General features: G+C 41.2%; 1 protein-coding gene across 1 annotated transcript in view; it reads left to right on the forward strand.

Moving 5' to 3' along the window:
* Positions 1 to 1,213: 1,213 nt before the first annotated feature.
* Positions 1,214 to 21,362, forward strand: part of BACH1 (BTB domain and CNC homolog 1) — a 45,237-nt gene continuing 25,088 nt past the window's right edge. The window contains exon 1 of the mRNA XM_024120152.3: positions 1,214 to 1,296. The gene's annotated coding sequence lies outside the window, so the exon portion shown is untranslated. The remainder of the gene's footprint in view (positions 1,297 to 21,362) is intronic.

The raw sequence follows: 21,362 nt of genomic DNA on the forward strand, positions 1-21,362 counted from the left end.
CTTTGCCAGGTGCACATCTTTTCGCACCGTCAGTGCTTTGAACTCCAGAGATGCTAAATGGCTTGGGAACTTATTTTTTTATTTTTTTTCGGTACGCGGGCCTCTCACTGTTGTGGCCTCTCCCGTTGTGGAGCACAGGCTCCGGACAAGCAGGCTCAGCGGCCATGGCTCACGGGCCTAGCCGCTCCGCGGCATGTGGGATCTTCCCGGACCGGGGCACGAACCCGTGTCCCCTGCATCAGGCAGGCAGACTCTCAACCACTGCGCCACCAGGGAAGCCCGGGAACTTATTTTTAACACCAACAATTGGATGAACACTGGAATAAGCAGCAGAAGATGAAAGCCTGACCTGGGCTTGAGATGAGCCTGCTGACACCACTGGGCGCTCAAGCTGGTTCCAAGTTTCCTTGCGGCCACCACGTAAAGCGAACACCTGTTAGCCAACGCCACTGTTTTCACTGTCAGACAAAAGTAGGGCTGCCAGATGCTTTCTACAAAATCCTGGATGCACTTGATGCATCCCTGTCAGGAAGCTTAAAAACCTTGCCAACCTGGGCGCCCCACCACCCCCAGGAGAAGGCAGAGGAGAAGCTCTGTTGCGGGGGCTGCCAGAAGCTACCCCTGAGGTGGTCTGGTCTGGGGAGGGACGTGGCCGGCTCTCGTCCTCGCTGCTGGTGTCCCCTAGTACTCGATTCCGGGTGTCCCGGCAACACTTAGAGCGAGCAGGCCGTCAGGCTTTTCCTTTCTGCTTTCAGCAGGAAAGGAGGAGGTGGTCCTCGGGTGGCTTTTTCGTTCAGGCTGCGGGCTGTGCTCGCAAAGGGGCACTGCCCACGGAGGTTGAGGGACCCCGCCGCCGCCTCCTCGAGGCCTGCCCTGCCCAGGGATCGCGCTATGCCTCCCTGCATCCCCTAGTGTGGGCTTCTGGCTACGCGCAGGCAGCCGCAGGGATCCGCGTACCGAGGCTTCCTGGCTGGCGGGGCGGGGCCTTTAGTGAGGGCGGGGTTTAGGCGCTACAGAGCAGGAAGGGCGGGGTCTCGCGAGGCAGGCCTACGGGGCGGGACCTCGCGAGGCGGGCGGGGCTTGGGCGCCTGGAGGGGGCGGTAGCCGCGGCGGCGGAGGGAAGGGGAGGGAAAGAGAGGGGAAGGGAGGGGAGGGGAGGCGAGGGAGGAAAGGGAAAGGAAGGAGAGGGGAGGGGCGGCCGGCCGCGGAGAGGGAGTGAGTCACCTGATAGCTGCCCGCGCGGCCCGCCAGGCTCGCTCGCTGCCGTCAGTCGGACTGCGTTGCGCCTCGGCTCTGGTGAGTGGCTCGCCTGTCCCGGGCGCCCTTCCCCGGTAGGGTCCGCGCGGCGGCGTCGCGCGCGCGGTCTGGGCCGCCGGCCTGTGAGGGGCGGTCCGCGGGCAGGTCCTGGGGAGGCGGTGAGGGAGACCGGGGCGGCTGCTTTCTGGGCGGGGTACATTAAGCGGGGCCCGCGGGGGTCGTCTGCGGCTCCCGTTCCTGGAAGTGGCCGCGTCCGCCGGAAGGGGCGACGGGTCGGCGCCCCGTGGCCCCGCGCGCGGCCGGCGCCGTTGTTTACGGGCCCGCGCTGTACTTTACCCCGGGCCGGCGGGCGGGGGGCCGGGATGTGCTGGGGCCCGGGCGCCCGCTTCCCCTCCCCCGCCTCTAGGGCCCCCGGGTCCGAGCCCGGCACCCCCCCAACCCCCAGCCGGCGCGCGGCCCGCCGGGGCTGTGACACATCAGCACCGCCCGCGCGGCCGGCCCGGCTCCGTTTCGTCCCTCCGCCCCCTCCCACCACCCTCGGCAGCCGCCGCGTCCGGCGAGCTGTTTGCCTCCCGTCTGCCCAGCCTGGGTGTAGGTCGCGCGTGTAATCACGTAAGAAAGGCCGAGTTCGTGGCTGGAGCAAAAAATACCACCCTGCGGGTCTGGGTTTAGCGAAGATTGGTTTGGGGGCCCGGAGATCCCAGGGCTCCCTTTGTTGGAGTTTTGCCCGCGCGTTGTAATTAAAGACTCCCACAGTCGGGTGAGAGTGGGTGTTGATCGTAGAGACACCAGCTTTGTGCTCGTCTAATGAAACGCGAGTGCCATGGCTTTCTCGTTCTTGCACGGCAGTTTAATGTCACTGAGTAGACTTGTACAGAAGGTTTTTGTGCAGTGAGCCTTCTGCGTTGAATTTGGGCTGATTCAAGGTATAGCGTAGTAGTGATTGTGAAAGAACGTGTGTGGGAAAAACAGGCTCCAGTGTCACGCTTGAAGGAACAAAGGCTGTTTTGTAGGGATGCCAGTCTTTCGGGAGAATTCTATCAGTATTGGGTCTGGAGGGTGCCACGACTAGGTCTTTGTTCATGTAGTTTAACACTGCTTATATCCAGGAGGGTTTGCATTTCAAGCAGTTCCTAAAGATAAAGGGTGGAAACACCGGACGTGTCAGTGTCAGAGCGCTTGAGCGCTTCACATGGTCAAGCAGAGAAATGGGAAGAGGCCGGCTGCTTCTTCCTGGTCTTGGGTAGTGGTGCAAGGGCTGGGCTGGGCTTGAAGGCGCTTGCCACTTAAGCCTTTGGATTAAAGAAGCCTGGGGAAGAAGAACACTTGGTGAGTCAGCTGGGAGTAGGAAGGCCTTGGTTTAAGTGATGGCATGGCATCGTGCATTATTGTTTAACCTGTGGCTCTGTCAAGTGGTTTACCATTGTTCAATATGTTGGTTGGCTAACAAGGTAGATGACTCCTTAAAAAAAGTTGGGTTGCTGAGTCATTCGCCCCAGCCTGAGAGGTAATTAGGAACAGCTGGTGCAGATACTCTCATCACATGCCTCCACTGTAAAAGGCCAAGGAGCACTCAAGAGGGGTTGCATCAGAGGCCTGAAGCTGGGGTTGTCTGTGTTGATACAGGTAATCAGTGGGAGGTGCCAGCGCTCTTGGGAAGTGGCCACGGAGTGCTGAGGTGGTGGGTAGACACAGAGCAGCCTCATGACCTACTGCCTGAGAAGTTTGTGCTGGAGAGAGCTAAAACTGAGGAAGAAATTTGCAGCTAGGAGTCACCTCTTAATAGTATTGTAACAAAAATATTTACTCTTTTTATTGTACTTAGTTTTTTGTTTCCCTTTTGTGGTTTTGTTGTTTTGTGGTTTATACATTTCAGAAAGTGAACTTAATTTGTTCTTCATAAAGATTTCATTAGGAGAACACAAAAGGAGCCTTCCTCGTGGTTTTCATGGCCCCTGGCTTTTCATACATACACTAGTAGTTTCTGGTGGCAGAGAGGAGGGGAAGGAGAACGTGGGTGGAATTAACAGGTCTCTTTGGGTCGAGTCTTGGAAGCACTGTCTGAAAGTACTGTCGGGTGAAAGGCAAACCATATGGATATCTGTCTCATTGTCTTAGTGATGGGGCTGGTGTCTTTCCATCTCGTATCATTACTTCTTGCTTTAAAAAATGAGCACAGGACCCAAGCATACAGTCCCTATTGCTAACAGAGTTTAGGGAAGGGAAATGTGGAGTGGGGGGGATCTGACCCTTATCTGTGGTCAGAAGAATGACTGATTCTTATTGATGGTAGCTCATTAAAACATTTTGTAGTAGAAAAAGATGCTTTACGTTTGGGACTAGAAGAGATTAAAAATCATGAATTTTTTAGGAATTAGGGTTTCTAAGGTGAGTGCAAGATGATTCATTTGGAAGAAAATAATAAACCCTTGATTTTTTGAAAACTCATTTTTATATAAAATAAGAAAGACATTCATCTTAAAGATACAGGGTAACAGTAGTACCTGCATGTTATATAACTTGGGTTTATGCCACCCCTTTTCTGTTGGGGAACATAAAGAGTTTGTTAACCACTGCCAGTAACACTCTTTCAACACCTGGGGTACTTTTTTTAAAACTTGTGATTTCCTCTTAAAAGCTGTCATTCTTTCAGATGTTCTTAATTCATTTTAATTTTTATTTCATACGTAGTTCTTTTTATGCTGTATTTTAAAGATTAGAAGCTTAAGTGTAAATTTCTTATTACATTGTTGATGTGGAGAATGGAAATAACAAAAAATACATTGTTGCCTATTACATATAATACCATGTATTTTTGAATTTGGAGACGAGCCAGACGGTTGGTTTGTTTCATGGGTATGATTTGAAGTGTAGTAATAGGTAAAAAGGGTATAATGGGACCACCAGAAGATAATCTGCACATTGGAGTATAATTTGTATATAACAAGTTCTTTGAAAGATCACTGTTACTCCTTGAAGTCTGCATTTTGGGGGGCCAAGTTTACAAGGGGCCCCTTTCACAAGGATTAATAAGACTTCATATCCGGCAAATCACTTGGGAAGTGGCATTCCTCCCGTGACTGCTCTTCACAGCGCTGATCCAAGTAACCTAGGTTTTAAGAATCATCTCGTCCTCCCAATTTTCTGACTAATGTTCTGTGAATGGGAGAATTGCTTTAACCCTAAACTCACATTTCCTGAGGGTTCTACTAAATGGAGGGTGTATTTTGTGTGGCTGAATGGGTGACTTAGGAAACTATTTTGATTTTAAAAAATATGCCAAACAAGATAATATGCCGAAGCTCAAGGTATGGGTAATTTGAGCACTATTTGCCAGAATCCAGGCCCCTTGGAGAGAGTAAACATTTCAAGACTGCAGATAAAATATAGACTTAACACCACCATGAAACCTGGGCTTCTGGCTTAGTGCATAGCATTAAGAAAACTGAATTTGTAGTTTTGATCACTGTACAGTTGACAGAGAAGCAGTAAGCAAAGTCGTTAAAAGTGGGCCATCTGGAGCCAGACTGCCGAAGGTCAAGTTCTTGCTTTGTTACTTACCTGCTGTGAAGCCTTAGACAAGTTACTTGCACTTAGTTTTGCCTCTTTTTCTCATCTGTAAAATGGGATGATGATAATAGAATCTATGTCATAGGAGTTGTTTGAAAGTGCATTAATATGTGTTAAGCAGTTAGAACAGTGCTGGCTCCATATTAAACATCAGTAGGCATTAGTTGTTATTGTCTGTTCTTCAGAATCAGGGAAGTGCTTGGTTACACAGCCACATTTTGCAGCCTCCCTGAGCTGCATTTCACCGGCTGATCAGAGGAGAGAGTGAGGAGAAGCGTGGGTGTACAGCACGTGGCTGCTACTGGGAAAACAACTCAAGTGAACATTCTGACAAATCAGTAGCAGCATCTCAAACAAACACCCAACTTCTGAGGGCAAGTAACATAGGACATGGCTTTTTAGTAAAGGAATCTAACAGTCTCAGCAAAATGCTCTAGAGGCAGTTTTCACCAGTTATTTGGAATTGGCTTTTGAAGAAATAACATTTGCCACCCTGCATCTAATCTATTCTTCATGTTATAATTGAGGACACTGTGGTCCAGCAGGGTTAGTAACCTGTCTACCCCCTTCCTGCTTGTTAACATCAGGACAGAACTCATTTTTTGATCCTCATTCCTGACTTGTAGTGAACATTTGGAATGTAAATTTACCTGCCAGTTACTTCTAAGTATTGTATTTTCTTTAAATGACGTTTGTGCTAATATAGAAAAATGATCCATGATAAACAGTAGATATGTTTATCATGTGGCTTCTTGCACCTGTTAGTAATTCAGAAAGGTTGTGGTAAACATTTTGACCATCCTTTTGACTAGAGTGTAAGTTGCTTAATGAAGATACATGTCTTCTGTTTATCTCTATGGAACAGTGAACGTGCTTTGGCTGTGTTTGTTCAGTAGACTGTCAGTTGCTGCACTAGTAGTATAATATGGATTCATTTTAGTTCTGTGGTTTTGAAACTTGGGGATTTTTAAAAGAGTGAAGGAGAACACAGTATATGTTGTACCTCTTGTTATTTTAAATATGTACCGAATTGAAACCCTTATCATTTAGAATTCTACTTTCTGTTTCCATCATTGGTGTGAGGATTGAGGAAGCACCTGGATTTAAATCATTTAGTTCATCTCCTGAGATAGAAAGAAAATTTGTCTTCTGACTTCTTTTTCCTTGTAATTGACTTAGAATTGGATTGAGCAAAATATAATTTGGGTTGTCTAGATGCTAAACCTCTTATACATCTAATACTTTTCTTTAATATGATTACTCCTCTGGAACAGATCCTTTGTTTTATTTAGGATCAGGGACAGTTTAGAGAATATTAGTAGGATCATAAAAATTGTCCCCAAGCAAATATAAGGAACAAAGAAGTAGTGGTTGCCAGGATCTTGGTTGTTAATGACTGTCCTAGGAGCCCTGTGGGCATGCAGTGGAGTTGGCGGGCTGCTCCTTTCTCAGTACTGGCACCGTTTAGAAAATGTTACATCAGTGCAGGTGAAGCTGTGTGCAAATCATATTCTTTAAAAAATAAATTTAAGTCGTTTTCTTAATGCCTTAGGAAAGTTAGTAATCAAAGGATATTTTTCTTTTTATAAATTTATATATTTTATTTATTTACTTTTGGCTGCGTTGGGTCTTCCCCGCTGCACGCGGGCTCCCTCCAGCTGCCGCGAGCAGGGGCCACTCTTTGCTGTGGTGCGCGGGCCTCCCACCGCAGTGGCCTCCCTCGTTGCGGAGCACGGGCTCCAGGGGCGCGGGCCCCAGCAATTGCGGCACATGGCTTAGCAGCTGCGGCTCGCGGGCCCCAGAGCGCAGGCTCAGCAGCCGTGGCGCACGGGCCCAGCTGCTCCGCGGCATGTGGGATCCCCCCTGACCAGGGCCCGAACCCATATCCCCTGCATTGGCAGGCGGACTCTCAACCACTGCGCCACCAGGGAAGTCCCCAAAGGGTATTTTTGTAAGAAAATAACTGTTCCTAGCTTCTATCTGGTAAAGTCATTTTCACTGTTTAAATTTGTCATTTCTTAGATTGAATCAGAGTCATAGTGGTTAGCTGCACTACACTTCCCCATCCCCCATTAAAGTGGAATTACATTAAAAAGTGTTTTATATAGTGGGTCATTTTTTCAGTTCCTTTGTGCCTGGATCTTGTCAGTATCCCACCTCTAAGGTTATAGACTAAACCTGGTATGGGGAATGTCTTACCTCCCTCTTCTGCCTTTTTTTTTTTCCCCCCTGTCATTAATCTTTTTACTGACTGGTCAGCCTCTAGGATTCTCGGGGGAGGTGTTTTTGGCCTAAGGAGATGAACTCTTAGGGTCTTATTGAAGAAATGGGAAGACCCTACTTGCTGGTATCTTCATATCCTTAATGCCTTATTCCTTCTCTAAAATATGCCAACATCTTTTGGAAGTCAGTTAAATCAGTGAGGAGATGTACTTATCTATCAGAGAGTTTGCTATAAAATAGGTGGCTATAAAAGATTTATTAGTCTTTAGTGAACTTATTAGGTTGTAATTATTAGTTTGTCAATTTGGAGTAAGTGGGTTTTGGTAAGATCAGTAATTTCATTAGTGAGTATTTTGCACTGAACTGTTATTTTATAAAATGTAAAGTGGTTGTCAAATCTTGGCCCAAGACACTTTACATTTTCAAAGTACCTAATGTCTCTTTACTCTGTTTTTCTGAGGAGTGTTCCCAGCAGGGCTCCTCTAGATAGGATTTACTACTAAAATTAGAAGGGGAGGTAAGAAAAAAGACATTGTCCTTTTAATCAGTTTGCCCACATTAGGAAGAGACTTTTGAAGTAGAAAAGAATTTTGCCCAGCTGAATAGGGATCTTTGCTTCATTCCTTCGTTTCCAGTTGTCATCCAGAGATACCAAAGGAAATGCTGGTTAGGGATGAGTCTGTAGCTACGACCAACTTTGCCTGCTTCGTTGTCTCTTGGACTATTGCAAGTACTGTTCAAGCTCTAGATATATTCCTCTGGGTTTTTAAAACAATGTATTTTGCCTTTGAGCGCATGTCTGTTGTCACTGGCCTGGTTTGTTGCCTGTTCCAGACCGCAGGAGGTCTGGGACACCTTCTCCTCTCCGGAGCAGGTTGGCAGCAGTGCGCACCAGCGGCAGAGCTGCTCAGATACTGGTATGCCTCCCTGCCATTGCTTCTCATATACCAGTGTGGAAACATCCTCTTCTCTCCTACTGAGTTAACTTTGACCAGTAAAGAATAATTGTGTTTTTAAGTTTCAAGGCACTTTGGTCTCTTATCTTCCTGTGCGTGCTGTTCTTCTCCCCAGTTTACACTCAAACACATATTCTGGTGTGAGTAGATAGTAGGGTTGCTAAACTCATTTCAACATTCATGGTATGCCTACGTGTTAGGTATTGGGTTTACATTTGGTTTATGAAACAAATATTTGTGCCTTGATATGCCAGGAACTTTTCTAGATGTTGGCAATACAGAATTTTTAAGAGGTTACAGTCTGACAGGCAGACCATTACTATAGCATGTGTTAATTGCTAAAATAGCAACATGGAAGATGTGGCTTGAAACCATAGAATATGAGAAGCTTAAGTTTTGGGAAATTAAGAAAGCCTTAGGAATGTCAGTGATGAATGCATAATTTAGTGGAGGAGGCAGCTTGTTTTGACCACTCTTTTGAGAAGCATAGCAATGAAGAGTAGAGTAGAGAGATTTTAGTTGGGGGAGGTTGGGTCAAGAAGGTTGTGTGTCTGCGTCTGTATGTATTTAAAAACAAGGTCAGTGGGAAAAGGTTGAAAATGCAGGATATGTCTTTCTTTTATCTGTGGCTAGTTCCTCTTATGGTTGCAAGATGACTGGCACAAGTTCAAGCGTACCAGTAAATATAACTGAGTTTCTTGGAAGAAGACTTTTTTTTTTTTTTTCTGTGATGTCTCTTTATTAGTGATAAAAGCCTTTCCCAAAGACCTTATAGTGAATACCACCCCAGCCTCTCCTTTGTGGGGCCAGCATTGCATAAGTTTATGCCTAAATCAGTCAACGTCAAGAGAAGTGGGACCACTGTGATTGGCTTAAATGCATTGCGATCATCTTGGGTTGGGTTAGGGTTTGCTACCCCAGAAACTCATGGCCTCAGGTAGAGACTACTCTCTTTGTGGGCACAATCAGGATGTGGTTAGAAAATGAGGGGGCGAGTGGAACTGGATGGCCGACAGTGTCATCCTTGCCTGCTACTTATATCAACACTACACACAGACACATAATTCTGAGTAGAAAAAGAAAATGTGGTTTTCTTTGGATTTGGAGTTTTTGGTGATTTTTTTCCTCTTATATATCCTACTATGATCAAGTACTATTTTTACAGTCAGATCAAATAAATGTTTTATTTTTAAATGATTTTAAAGTTGAAAATTTGCCCGCCCTATCCAAAAAATTACATGTAGTAGGAATACATTTCTTTCAGTACTGTAAACCAGGGGTCCTCAACCCCCGGGCCACAGACTGGTACTGGGCCCTGTTCGGAACCGGGCTGCACAGCAACAGGTGAGCGGTGGGCGAGTGAGCAAAGCTTCATCTGCTGCTTGCTCCCCATCGCTGCATTACTGCCTGAACCATCCCCCCGACATCCGTGGAAAAATTGTCTTCCATGAGACCAGTCCCTGGTGCCAAAACGGTTGGGGGCTGCTGCTCTAAATAGTTCTGAGGTTCTCTGTTATTCTCCTAATACTTTCAGGGAAAGAAGAATATATAATAATATCTTGTAGCTTCTGATTGTGTCTATACCAAGAGGACCGCTGTCTCTCTTAGTCTGTAGGGCATGCCCATCTGTGATGTCTGTGGCTCTCAGTGAGTGGTGAGGCTAGTCTGGTTTGAATGGAATGGTTGATTCATTGCCTGGATAGGCCAGCATTCTTTGGAACCCACGTTCTTGAATCTGGGATACAAACAGGAACATCACTCCCTCTTTACACACTTATTCTTCTTCTAGGAAGGAAAGCTGTCCTGTGGTTAGTTTATTTGCCATTCCTTTCAGACTTCAAGAATAATTCCACATTAATTTTATACAGTGTTCCTGTAGCACTCCTAAACTGTCTGCTGCACTTTGATGTGTTCAAAGGACTTGTGTTTCATTCTTGTTCCTTCTTCTCAATCCTAAGTTTTGGTGCTTTGTATGGGTGGGAAAGGCAAACAAATAATGTAAATACATAAATACTTAGTGTTGTAAATTCATAAAATAGAAAATAATTACTAATAGTTTTTTTTCCATTTGAGAATAACGAATAGCTATGATAGATGGTTAGGGTAGCCTTCTGAAATGGTGTTACTTTTTTGGATAGAATTTAGAAAGACAATACTGCCAAAATAATTTTCATCTCAGGTAAAAGAACAATAGTATTTACCTACTCAGTTGTTCCTCAAATAATGTTTGAACTGAGAAATATTTCAGCTTTTTTTTTTTTTTTTTTTACAGGCCTCAAATTATTACTTATTTGACTAAATCTTGTGACTGTATATTGGAAAGTAGCTATCTGAGGGCTCAGGTGGAAAGTCTACAGCTCGTTAATCTCCATTTTAGAAATGGTAATTTTGACTTCCGTAATTTTGACTTCCAAGTTAACATCAATAACAAGAAATAGATTTTAGGGCTTCCCTGGTGGCGCAGTGGTTGAGAATCCGCCTGCCGATGCAGGGGACACGGGTTCGGTCCCCGATCCGGGAAGATCCCACATGCCGCAGAGCGGCTGGGCCCGTGAGCCATGGCCGCTGAGCCTGCGCGTCCGGAGCCTGTGCTCCGCAACGGGCGAGGCCACAACAGTGAGAGGCCCGCGTACCGGGAAAAAATAAATAAATAAATAAATAGATATAAAAATTTTAGTTTTAGCTATGTATATTGAGATACCTAGCACTATAGTGCCTACCAGGGATTACTGGATTAGGTTATCTTTAAATAAAGCATTTCAATTTAGTACCTCTATTTAAATTAAAAAGTTTCATATCTGTGATTCATATTCTAATTGCTCTACTGTAACTGCTGCCTTATTTAATTATAATTAACATTGTTACTTAATATTTTTTCCTCTTAATCCTTTTTTTTTTGACTCAAATTTATTATGAGTTGGGGTGAGAAGGTGTTTAAGGAATGGTTGGGAATTTGAAGGGCACCTTTTTGGTGGTTTGCTTGTTTTTTCAGTTACTTTGCATGCTATATTTGTCAAGTCTTAGGCCTACAGAGGGTCATTCTGACCTAGATCTAGTTTTAGGGCTTTCACTTCCTCTAAAAGAAGTAAATAATGTGAATCACGGTTATAATTTTTACAGTTTGAAAACAAAATATCATATGAATATTTCATTATGAATGTGGGACATGAACCCTTATTATTCTATATGGAAAGTGACTTTTGGTGAAATATCTCCAGCTCTGTGTCCTTCGTTTAATTTTCCATATGTAGTTGGGTATAACTACAAACTTTGATTTAAGTTCAGCATAGTTTGGTGTCAGATTCTTTTTAACGATATATGAGATTATGTAATCCAAGAAGTGTTAATCAGAAATTAATAAACTAAATATTGAGTAATAAGGAAAAATTTCTATTCCATAAATCCCCTTTTAATCTGTTTGTCTAACATTGTTCTCATCACACACACAGGATACTTGAGACAGTTCCCTCTAGTCTTGTTTTTTTCATCCTCCTCACTTTTACCCCCACCCTCAAAACAACCTTGCTATTCAGGCCATGTCATATGAATTGAAATGTAATATTTGGACCTGGGGCAGAGGAACTTTTTAACCTCTAAGTGACTGACCCTCTAAGGGCTTCAGTTTCCTCATCTGTAACCAAAGTGTGGAAGTGGGTTGTATTGGGTGAATGTGCTCTTTCAGTTGGTAATTCTTTGGGTCTGTGAAATTATCAGTTTTCTTGAGCAGACTTGTATAATTTTAATATTTTCTTTTTATCTTGTTGAGGTCTTTATTAGGCTTACTGACATTTCATTCTTAAAGGTTCAGGAATATCTGTATTTTATAGTTTAACTCTTGGATTTGTAGAACCTTTAAAAATGCAGTATTCTTTTGGTCATCTTTTGGATAAAGATGGCAGTAATAATAATAAAATGTTAATGATCTCATGCCAGGCACTGTGCTATTAAATGCGCCCAACCATTCAATCCTTAGAGTAAGTGTTGATGTTGTTTTCCTTATGGGGAACCTAACGGGCTCTGAGGTCAGGTAGGTATCTTATAGATCACACCGTTGGTAATGTCTGCAGAACCTTAATTATATCCCAGTACTTCCCGTTCTTTCCAATACCATGCTGCTGGTTGTTTTAAAATACCTAAAATAGATTTTCTTTTGCATTTCATAATTCTGTATATTTGGTGTTTAGCACTTTATCCTTTTTGAAGGGCTTTGTGATACAAGTAGGGCAGGGGCTCCCTCCTTAAATCTCAAGGGTACACATTTGCCCGTGTTCGCAGAGCTAGACCTGACTTGATGGGTTTTTTCTCCTTATTTTCCTGTAACAGGGTTCTCTTTTTCCACATCAAAGCATCTTTTTATTTTAAATTTCTATAAAATTTAATTTATTCTTTTGTGTTTACTGTGAAGATATCAGTGGCGGCTGCTGTGTTTTAGAGTTGCCCATGAATTTTCTAGATAGTGACAAACCAATATCCTGATGAGTGGAGGAAATAATCCATTATCAAGGGGGAAGAAAGTAATTGACATCCTTTGGGAGCCTTCAAGACTGCCAAAAGAAATGTGAATTGCATTTTTTCTGAAGGCACATTTTTTTGTTTACGGTTTGTTGTCTCTTTGAACATTTTTCTGATTATGAAGTAATATGTGTTTATGGTTAAGAATTTGAATGCAGAAACAAGCAAACAAAAATTACCTAGATGTAACCATTGTTGATATTTTGATACATATCCTAACTAGAGGTGGAGGAGCCAAGGTTTCTGGACATGTTAAATGTGAGATGCCTGTTAGACATACAAGTAGTAATTTGAGCATGCAGTTGGATACATGAGTATGAAGTTCAAGAGAATAGTCGAGATTAGACCAAATATAAATATGAGAGTGTACAGTAAGTCCATGAGTGATTCTGTCCACGCTGTGAGTCTGGATGAGTTCTTGTAGGGAGTGTTACAAAGACGAGGAGAGATCTGAGGACCAAGCCCTGGCTCTCCAGCATTTAGAGGTTTGGAGGAGAAGGAGGATCCACTGAACTGACAAGGGGCTGCTGGTGAGGTGGTAAATCAGAAGCCAAGTGAAGAAAGGATTTCAGGGAGGGAATGATCACCCTGTTGAATGTTGCTGAGATGCTGTCTGAGAAGACCCAAAATTTGCCATTTGGCAATATGAAGGCCGCAGATCCTCCCAAAGTAATTCCCATGGAGTTGAGGGGAAAAGGTCTGATTTTAGTGGGCTCAAATGAAATTGGGAGAGAGGGTAGTGGAGATGGTGTGAATATAAATGGCTTTTTTGGGGAGTTCTACTATAAAGAAGAGCAGTGAATTTTACTGTAGTTAGAAGGATGTGGGGAGGGTCAAGAAATTTTATTTTAAGAAAAGAACCATTACAGTATTTTTGTATGCCAATGGGAATGTAGTGTATTCATTTTTTTCTCATATTTTGCTTGGTGAGACTTTGCAGAAGTTTGTCAATTTTATTGGTTTCCTTAAAGAATCAGCTCCTGGGGGGAAAAGGGGGGTGGAAGGGATTGGGATTGACATATATACACTATAGAAACTATGTTAACTAATGAGAACCTACTGTATTATTTGTGTATCTTAGAGACACAGACCTCTGTGTCTCTAAGATGTTTATACCTCATTTTATTTATGAACCTAAGATGTTATCTGTTTACTTTCTGTTACCATAGATGTTGATTTTGTTTGCCTCTGCCATCCCATCAGCTGTATTTATAATTATTCCATTTCTGTTCTTGGTCACCTCTATAATCCCCCATCCACCTTTTTTAAAATTTGGTCTCATTAAGCTAAGGCAGTATCTTTTGACTCTGTACATTATAAGTTATATAGAAATACTAACTTTCCTTTCAGTTCGGTCTGATTCCATCTCTCAGCTGGCCACTTTTATTTTACTAAGGTTAATAATTACATTTCATTTAATAACCATAATTAAGTCTTCCATTATTTGTTCTGAAAGTTGAAAACCAGTTAACAGTGTTCATGTTATTATACCTATGTCCATAGTGGGCACTGGAAAGCTAAGTAACATGCTGTTACACTTTTTTCTTTACAGTTTCACCGTCACCCTGTGCCAATCAAAAACATTTTTTTTTAATTTACAATGTTGTGTTAGTTTAGGTGTACAGCACAGTGATTCAGTTATACATCTATATCTATGTATCTATTCTTTTTCAGATTCTTTTTCCGTATAGGTTATTAGAGAATATTGAGTATAGTTCCCTGTGCTATACCGTAGGTCCTTGTCGGTTTTCTGTTTTATATGTAATAGTGTGTAGATACACACTATTAATCCCAAACTCCTAATTTATCCCTCCCCCCCAACTTTCCCCTTTGGTAACCATAAGTTTGTTTTCTATGTCTGTGGGTCTATTTCTGTTTTGTATATAAATTCATTTGTATCTTTTCTTTTTTTTAGATTGCACATGTAAGTGATATCATATAATGTTTGTCTTTCTCTCTCTGGCTTACTTCACTTAGTATGATAATCTCTAGGTTCATCCTTGTTGCTGCAAATGGCATTATTTCATTCTTTTTTTATGGCTGAATAATACTCAATGGTGTGTGTGTGTGTGTGTGTGTGTGGGTGTGTATCACATCTTCTTTATCCATTCCTCTGTCGATGGACATTTAGGTTGCTTCCATGTCTTGGCTATTGTAAATAGGGCTGCCGTGAGCATTGGGGTGTATTTATCTTTTCAAATTGTGTTTTTCTCTGGATATATGCCCAGGAGTGGGATTGCAGGATCATATGGTAGCTCTATTTTTAGTTTTTTAAGGAACCTCCATACTGTTCTGTTTAGTGGCTGTACCAATTTACATTCTCACCAACAGTGAAGGAGGGTTCCTTTTTCTCTACACTCTCTCCAGCATTTATTATTTGTAGAGTTTTTGATGATGGCCATTCTGACCGGTGTGAGGTGATAACCTCATTGTAATTCTGATTTGCATTTCCCTAATTATTAGCGATGTTGAGCATCTTTTCATGTGCCTTCTGGCCATCTGTATGTCTTTGGAGAAATGTCTGTTTAGATCTTCTGCCATTTTTGATTGGATTATTTGTTTTTTGGATATTGAGCTGTATGAACTATTTGTACGTTTTGGAGATTAATCCCTTGTTGGTTGCATCATTTGCAAATATTTTCTCCCATTCTGTAGGTTGTCATTTTGTTTTGTTTTATTTATGGTTTCCTTTGCTGTGCAAAAGCTTTTAAGTTTCATTAGGTCCTGTTTGTTTGTTTTTGTTTTTATTTCCATTACTCTAGGAGATGGATCCAAAAAGATATTGCTGCAATGTATATCTAAGAGTGTTCTGCCTGTGTTTTCCTCTAGTTTTATAGTATCTGTTCTTACACTTAGGTCTTTAATCCATTTTGAGTTTATTTTTGTGTGTAGTGTAAGAGAATGTTCTAATTTCATTCTTTTACATATAGCTGTCCAATTGTCCCAGCACCACTTATTGAAGAGGCTGTCTTTTCTCCATTGTATATTTTTGTCTCCTTTGTCATAGATTAATTGACCATAGGTGCGTAGGTTTGTTTTTGGGTTTCTATCCTCTTCCATTGATCTATATTTCTGTTCTTGTGCCAGTACCATACTGTATTGATTACTGTAGCTTTGTAGTATAGTCTGAAGTTAGGGAACCTGATTCCTGCACCTCTGTTTTTCTTTTTCAAGATTGCTTTGGCTATTTGGGTTCTTTTGTGTTTCCAGAAACATTTCTAACATCGAATTCAAATAATAATTAACAATTACAGAGCACTTGTGTGTGTCAGGCACTGTCTTAAGGACATTATGTATATTATTTCATTTGATCCTCCCAACGAAAAGTACTATTCTGTCCCTTACTTCTCCCCACCCCCCCCAAAAAAAGGGAATTGTCAGAGAGATGTAAAGTAATTTGCCCAACTGGCAGGGTTGCCATCAAGCTATAAAATACTATTCTGTGCTGTCCACCTCTGGTGCTCTCTAGAGCAGCCAGCTGCCATGTTTGTGAGGTTCTGAGAGAGTCAGTCATAGGTGTGCTCTCTGATGATTAATCTCTGTCCTTCTTATCTCTAGCCCCTGATTGTGGGATCTTATAGATGTCTGGGGTGAATACTTTGAAAGTGGTGTGGGAAAGAGGGTGCTGAGTGAGTTGGGGAATTTTATTCTTCAGGGGAATTGTTGGAAGTTTTCACTCTGCTTTTTTTTTCTCCTTTGAGTTTCTTATAGGAGTCCTAAGTTAACTGGGATAGTAACTAGTACACCCCCCTTTCTGCCCATCAGTTGCTCAGCTTAGAAAACCTACAGTTAACATCATATTTCATGGTGAAACATTGAAAAATTTCCTTACAGGAAGGCAAGGATGCCCTTTCTCACCACTCTCACTATTCAGTCATTGCAATAAGGGGAAAAAAGAAGTAAGTGTAAAGATGGGAAAGAAGTAAAACTGTCTCTATTTGCAGATGACATGATTGTGTACATAGAAATCCTAAGGAATCTACAAAGAAACTGTCAGAACTAATAAGAATTAAGTAAGGTTGCAGAGAATTTAAGGTTAATATTAAAAAAAAAAACAATTTTATGTTTACATAGTAGCAGCAGAAAACCAGAAAATGAAGTTTAACAAACAAATCCGTTTATAGTATCTACAAAATACCGTAAAATACTTAGGAATAAATTTAACAAAAGATATGCAAGCCCTCTTTACTAAAAAACATCAGAATAATGCTGAGAGAAATTAAAGAAGACCTAAGTAAATGGGGAGATATGTCATGTTCATGCATCAGAAGACTCAAGTTTGTTAGCTGTCGGTTCTCCTAAAATTGCTGTGTAGATTCACTGCAGTTCTAATCAAAATTCTACTGGCTCTTACAACTCAAGAAGTAGACAGCCCAGTTAAAAATGGGCAGAAGAATTGAACAGACATTTCACAAAAGAAGATATACAAATGGCCAATAAGCATTTATAGGGATGCCGAACATCATTAGCCATCAAGAAATGCAAACTAAAATCTCAGCTCTATACCACTGTATATTTATTAGGATAGCTAAGATTAAAAAGACAGACAATACCAAGGTTGGTGAGAATGTGGAGCAGCTGGAGTAGTCATACACTGCTGGTAGCAATGAAAATGATACAGTTAATTTGGAAAAGTGTTTAGCAGTTTCTAAGAAGTTAAACAGAAACCCACCATATCACTCAGCTTCTCCACTGCTAGGTATTTAGTTACCCAAGAGAAATGAAGTAATGTCCATGCAGATGTTCAGTGAAGCTTTATTACAATAATCCCAAACTGGAAACAATGTAGTTGTCCATCTTTATTACAATAAAAAGTCTATCTACCATTAAATGGATAAACACATGGTGGTACATACATATAATGGAATAGTATTCAATAAAAAACCCAAACATCTAATGTCCGCAACCTGATTGGCATTAAGCTGAGTGAAAGAAACCCGAAGCCAAAGTACATAATGTGTGATTCCATTTATATAAAAATCATAGAAAATGCGTGCTGATTGACAGTGACATAAAGCAAATCATTGGTTACCTGGAGCCAGGGGAACAGGGAGGGAGAGACCTCAAAGAGGCATGTGGAATTTTGAGAAGTGATGGAAATTTATCTTGATTGTGGTGGTGGTTTCATTCACTTATACAAGTGTCAAAACTCATTAAATGCTCTGCTTTAAACAGTGCAGTTCATTCAAGGAAAATCATACCTCTAAGTTGATAAATAAAATAGTGACTGACAAGTGCATGTTAGAAAATATATAATTCAGTAAATAAGCTCTACTGGTATAAGCCAATTCTAGTTGCTAGTTCATGTTTTCATAACATAGTCATATTCCATTGAGGTGTAACAGTCCTATTAAGAATCACATGGCTGCCAAATCTGTTAAACAAATAAAAGACTTCATTGTTTCTTAAATTTTTTGTAGTAAGAAGGTATAACAGAAGAATCTGTTACTCTTGTTTTAGTTCTGGTACTTGGATTTCCTGTGTTCCTTTTTTCTTCCTTTATTCCCTTCCAAGCTATTTTAAACTTATTACCCAGAAGTTAACAAATTTGAATTTGTTGATTTGGGAAGTAAAAAAACATTTTGTTTCTGATCTGTTACCAGGTGAGTCCATAAACAACTGTAAACTTCTGTAACCATTCAAACTTCTCCCTTCTAAGTATAATTTTAGCTTCATAATTTCACATATGGAATTAGACCAAGTAAGTATAACAAGATCCATGATTAAATATATAATTTTCAATAATAGGAAAAGTAAATGGAAAAAAATCCAACTTTCTCTCTATAGAACCTCACATTTGTTGTAATAACCATGAGCTGCAAAAATTGTAGTGATTCCCTCACCCCACCACCTCCATTTTTAAAAAGCTATAGCATCTTTTGTTACATAATTTTAACATAGATTGTCAGGTTGTTTTCCCATATGTCACTGTAGAAGTCCTTAAAACACAATGTCATCATTTTTGGTGCTGCTGTAAGCACCTGTGCTACTTACCTTAATTCAAACTTACGTTTTCCGTTTTCCTTTAGCTTTTTTTGGTATATGCATCCATGTACCTTATCGAGTCATATTTAAGATTTTTTTTCATAAGGCTGAGAGAAGTGGATTTAGAAAATGTGATTATCAGATACAGTGTTTAAACAAGTGTGATATTTAGGATCTGCAGATGATTAAAGAAAATAGCAAATCTTGGGTTCTGATTTATTCCTACTGGCTCTTTCTGGCTGGTAAGTCAGGTCTTAGAACATTGGAAGAATGCAGATTTAAGTTATTGTCTGTGATTTCCGCTCCCATAGAATTTTTGATGTTAAGGTTCTTTCAAAATTGGGGATGATAACAAGAAGAGCCCTTATCTTTAAAAAGATTCTTTCCTATGAGCATCTCCACCTTAAATTTAAAAAAAAAATGTTTTTTAAAGGCCTTTAAAGAAAAGATAAAGGACTGAAGGTGTAAACACACGATACTGTTTGGTCTTTGCCATCTTCTTGAAAAATAGAAGATAAGACTCACCTAATTTAAGAACACTTAAACTCTTGGTATCTTGGGTATATTGTAACAGGTACTGGCTTAGCAGATTTTGAAGCTAAAGAGGGAGCCAAGCAGGGTGGCGTGGTAGGAAGAATTTGCCTGTTTTCCAAAGACCCTGCCCTGAAATTGAGTGAGGCAAAAGTAATTGACAGGATGATGGGTGGTGGCAGGCAGAAGGAGTAAGGAGAAAAAGGCAGAAATTCCAAATGGCTACAAGAAAGAAGGAGAAGGAGAGTTGGGAGGAACTCACCCAGGCTGCAGATGAAGGGTACTGCCTTTATATAAAGGCCAAGACATTTGCCTGTTGTGCCATTTCTGATGTCCAGGGTCACCAGTCTCTCATGCCCAGCCATACACACGCACTCCCTTGGCTAACAACTATTTTGAAAGTAGTCGTTCTCATTAATTGAATATTATGGTTAAATGAGAATTGACCAGAAAGTAGTTTTTATTTGAAGTCTTACTGCAAATACCTTTAGGAATGCCCACATTCCTGTGGAAGTTGTTTATAGTGATCATTGTCATCTTTCACCGCTAAGTACCATTTTCATTTTGAACATCTCCAGGTTGTGTTCTTCTTGAACGTAGGGACTGTCTTTTGTTAGTGTTTTCATGGCACCTAGTTTATTATGTGGCACAGGTAGGCACTTGTAGAAAGAACATTTGTCATTGTTCAGTGAAGATGAAGGATGTTCGGATGATAGTCTTTTTTTATATGAACCCTTGGTGTTAGGTTACTCCCTGTGCCCTGCTACACTGAGAATAAAAAGCAATGAAGTCCTGTGAGACTTGAGGTGAATAAACGTCCAGCTCTTCTGTATACATGGAACTTCATCTTTATTCTGAATTTCTGTTATGGAGCATTGTAGATCTGGCTCCATGATCCAATATTCACCTCAGGATTTTAAAAGTTTTTTTTTAAGTACATTATCTTTAAAGTTATTGAAATGTGATAAAGGAACACCATCTTATTTCTTTTAAAAAATGATTTTGAAAGCAAAAACATTAAGAAGTAACTATTAAAACTTAAATTTATATTGTGTATATTGAGCAGAGAGTAGAAGTTATTTCCAAATTGAGATGCAGGAAGCTTTAAAATGCCTGTTCATCCTTTATCAGCATTACTGAATGAATCAGCAATTTGCTCAGGTCAGTGAACCTTATTTTGAACTGTAACAGTAGTTTCTATTTCCAAGAATATAGAAAAACTCATGTGTGACGTAGGAATCTGAATGTGGTGTTAAGAAATTAACAGAATTGTAGGTCTGGCAGGCTCTGGGGGGTGGGTATTACATCTTACTGTTTAGGTTTGAAAAATGATAGAAGGTGACAGACGTTAGAAGGATGTGTGCCATTCTTACCTGGTTTAGTCATTATTTAGTTCTTGATATTTGGTAAAATTGGATTATTGACCACTTAGATGGCTTTCAGAATTAGGAAAATGGAATTTCAGAACAACTTTTTGTAGTGCTCCATGCTAATGAGGCCAAGTTCGGGTAGTTGTATTGGCTGTGTTTATAGTTGCCAACCTTTATTCTCCTTTGGACAGTTGCTCCCAGAGCTGGGCCTCCCTTTTGCTCCTCCTGACTCTGGAAAACCTATCCAAGGAATCTTCTCTGAGTACTTGGCTCAGCGGCATTATTCCCTTATGTATTGGACTAGCTGACTGCACTGTGTTTGGAAGAAAATGTAGATGATTGGGGTTCTGGGTTTATACTAAAAATGCCAAGTCATTTGTTCAGAAGCAAGTACCTGCATTGGGCCAGGTACTCTGTTATATGCTTGAGTTATGGCAGAGAACAAGTCAGGCAAGGTTTTGACATTTACGCTGAGACCTAAAGGTGAGGAGTTAGCCAGCTGAAGAGTGGAAGTCCAGGGAGTGGGGAGAGCATGTGCAAAGGTCCTGAGGTCAGAAGGAGCTTGGTGCCTTTGGGCGAGAAGGAAGGAAGGTCAGGCTGGAGAATAGCGAGAGAGGGAGACAAAGGCTTTTGAGGCAAGGCTGAATTAATAGAAAACAGGCAGGTCTGGAGGGCATGCTAAGGATTTAGAATAGATCATAAGAAATTTGGAAGACGTGGGGTTTTCAGCAAGGGAGACATTGATATAGGGGAATAAATTGGAGAGGATCAAGAGGGGCTTGAGGAGGCTGAGGCTTTTGTTATTTGTATTATCATCTTAATTAATAGCTAATATTTATAATTTGTTTGCTTTGGGCCACTGTGTTCAACCCTTTACCCTCATTTTCTTCATGTCAAAACCTTACAACAACCCAGTGAAGTGCTGCTGTTATCCTTGTTTTACAGGTGAGGAAAACAA

This window comes from Physeter macrocephalus, chromosome 8, assembly GCF_002837175.3.
Source record: "Physeter macrocephalus isolate SW-GA chromosome 8, ASM283717v5, whole genome shotgun sequence".
Lineage (NCBI taxonomy): Eukaryota > Metazoa > Chordata > Mammalia > Artiodactyla > Physeteridae > Physeter > Physeter macrocephalus.